Raw genomic sequence first — 2,811 nt, 5'->3', positions numbered from 1 at the left:
CAATGATGCGCTACGTTTGATAGAGGACCCAGACCGGAGCACGGCGGCATTGAGTAGCCACAACCTTGTGAGCAAGGTGTTCGCAGCTTAAGGCGAGGTAAAGTCTACCTGGCATCACGACGCAGTCAGCGTGACCAGCAATGTTCGGCGTGCTTATTGCGCTCTCGCCAAACAAAAACTTGGAGGGCGCTTAAGCTTCGCCCTTAAGAGTGGAACGCGATAGCAGTCAAAGATCACTGACTGCTTCTCACGCTTCCCGGAAACTGCTGCGTATGTAACCGCAGTGTTTACCGGGAAACGTTGGCCGTGAACGAGATGCGCGAAGGCCGGGCTTTCTGGTGGAAACGCGGACTCTTGCGCGGGCTGCGATACGGCGGAGGTGAGTGCCATCTGGAGGTGTTGCAAGAAATCTGGTGCGCCGTTTTGTGACCTACAAGTTATTCATGCGCCGGCGCGTGCAAATGGCAGACACCGTAGCCGGTCTGTGAATGGTAGAAACGCTGGAAAAGGGGTTTGTTTGAGTTTTCGCATAACAGACCCTCTCTCCGCCTGTGCACCCACTGGAACTGAATGGGGTCACCGGTCCGATGTTCCCTCTGCGACAGTGTTGTTCGTGCTTCTTCAATGGCTGTCGTCCTGATGGGTGGTGACCTGTGTGTGATTGGCTACCGTCAGGGTGGAGTGCTTGAACATAAGGGTTCTAATGACGGTGCGGAGGGAAAAGAAGCGGCTCTGGACCATGGAAACCAGGCGCATCCTACCCCTTGTCGCTAAACACGACTTTTTGATTTTACTATACAACGATGTAAATAACTGCTCATGTGCCAGTAAACCTGTTGGTTTTTACAGCGAAGCTGTATATGGCCAGCCGATCCGTCCATCCATCCGGTCGTTCGTCTGTCGGTCGCCTATACGCCGAAAACTCCTCCGGCGTAACCCCATGCGCATGCACGAAAAAGAAGAGGCACTCGATTGGCTGCGCCAGTAGTGACATCGTTGCTCTCCGTCGCAGCCGAGTGCGCGCGCAGCAGATTCTCTCCGGCTCCGAGATGAACGGGCCGCACGTCATACGTACTCTTGAGGAGCAGGCACCTTTCGATCAGCAACTCCGCGAACACAACCGGGAACGAGCTCGTCTACGCTGTGCTGATTCTACAGCCCGGACGCAAGAAGAGGCTCGTGCAGCCGAGCGCAAGCAGCAACTGCGTACCGAGGATCTGGCAGCCAGCCAAGCCGTCGTTTAATGAACTGTCGGGATTAATCCAGTGATAAACACCAGGGCTGCACGTTTCAGCCTCGCTGGTTAGATATCCGCACGGAATGCTTGCACAGTGATTTTTCCTTCTTTTTCGACGTCAGCAATTATACTGCAGTAGACGTGACAGCCCATAGACACTAATCATTGAGTGATCGTTTGTAAGCGTGAATTGTGCTCACACATGCGCACCTTTCCAGAAATTCTATGGAACAGGGATGTTGCGGTTTTGATTTCCCAACTTGCGAGCTCCCGATTTCTTCAGCCCGGAGCCTCCACCACGGTATCACATGGAGCCGGGCTCGAGACATACCTAGCGTCGCAGCAAGCTTATCTAACAAAGAAACTCGTCTGTCTGTCACGCAACACAAATAGCTATAAAGAAATTTATTATAAGAAACACGGCGGTGAGTTTGAGAATACGACCCGACGCTCAGAAGCCGAATGTTTTACCCACTAGCCTACACACCTTAGTTTGCGGCACGTGAATATATCTGAACCATATGAATGTTTTGTACCGGCCGTACAAAACAAATGTCAAAGGAGAACCGTTTCTATGAACGCTTTCCGGAAAGATTTGGGGATGGGGGAATAAAAGTCGTTTCTAGGACCACATGTAAAGCTGGCTTGCAGCACACCAGGTATGAGGGATATTCCAATTTTGCGAGAATTTAATCCCAAACACGCCGCATCCCCAAAACGTTTCGGTGGTCTCGGATACACTTTCCGTTGAGACGTTCCTTCACCGACCGAAATGCTACCGATCTCTAAGGGCTCACGTGCTTCACGTGGCGCAGCACTCACAAATAAGCAGTCAGTGAATTGATAAGGAGTTATCGGGGTTATATGGGTCTCAACACGGTTGATAATGGCTCGACACGGATGGATAAGGTGCTAAAAAGTGATTAGGGCTTATGATGGGTGAAGCAGCGCCGTGGCGTCGTGTTTTTCTTCCTTTTGTCCTTGTTTGCTCTTGCGCTGTTGTTAAAACTACGGAGGGCAGGGCAATTCTAATCAGGTCGATAAAAACCGATAAGGATTTTTAGGGTCAGATCAAGTACGATAAAGTTGATAAGGACCGATAAGGACTAATAAGGCTCGGATAACGTTCGATATGATTGATAATGACAGAAGTACGTTCTTAAGTGTTGAATCGAGTCCGGTATTGTTGACAGCAACCGACAAGGGTTGATAAGGGTAGGATACGGTCCGATAACGTTGATAATAGCCGTTAATGGTTGATAATTAAGGGTTTATAATGGTCGGTTCAAGCTTGATAGGATTAATAATGACACCGGACTGCATGGAAATGAGCAAGTGGCACAATGCTTATGCATAGTCAGATTACTGCAGTGGAGCTTGCACTGCAAGCACTGCACGTTCCAAGGTGAAATGAGGATGAGGCCAAGGTGGTGAGGATGAGGCATTATGGACTATTGATGTGAAAAGTAGGGTGTCGCTGAAATGCAAAATACTGTTTTCTACAGCAGGGCTAAAGTAAATACGTTGCTAAATCACTCTTTGTTATTATTCATACTTTTTCAAGACTTCCACTA

This window comes from Dermacentor albipictus, chromosome 6 (genome assembly GCF_038994185.2).
Source record: "Dermacentor albipictus isolate Rhodes 1998 colony chromosome 6, USDA_Dalb.pri_finalv2, whole genome shotgun sequence".
NCBI classification, from domain to species: Eukaryota; Metazoa; Arthropoda; class Arachnida; order Ixodida; family Ixodidae; genus Dermacentor; species Dermacentor albipictus.
Note: the sequence above shows the minus strand (reverse complement) of the source record.